We start from the raw sequence: 547 nt of genomic DNA on the forward strand, positions 1-547 counted from the left end.
GAGGAAATCATAAAGATTAGAGCAGAAATTAATTCAATTGAGATGAAGAAAACAATTCAAAGAATCAAAAAAGCAAAAAGGTTGTTCTTTGAAAGATTAAGCAAAATTGATAACCCCTAGCTAAGCTCATCAAAAGGGGAAAGACAAAAATTCAAATACAAGCAATAAGGAATGAAAAGGGTGTAATTACCACAGACTCAGTGGAAATTCAGAAGATTATCAATAGCTACTTCGAGAATCCTTACTCTCACAGAATAGAAGACACAGAAGAAAAGGACAGAATCCTAGAAAGGCACCAATTACCACAGCTGAATCGACAAGATATAAGCACTCTCAATAGCCCAATAACAGCCAATGAAATACGAGATGTAATTAAAAACCTACCGGCAAAAAAAGTCCAGGTCTGGATGGATTCACAGCTCAATTCTCTAAGACATTTACAGAAGATATAGTGCTTATACTCCTCAAAGTCTTCCATGAAATTGAAAAGGAAGCCATCCTCCAAAAATCAATCCTGGAGGCAAGTATTATACTGAATAAAAACCAG

This window comes from Octodon degus, unplaced genomic scaffold, assembly GCF_000260255.1.
Source record: "Octodon degus isolate 3935 unplaced genomic scaffold, OctDeg1.0 scaffold00041, whole genome shotgun sequence".
Taxonomy (NCBI): domain Eukaryota; kingdom Metazoa; phylum Chordata; class Mammalia; order Rodentia; family Octodontidae; genus Octodon; species Octodon degus.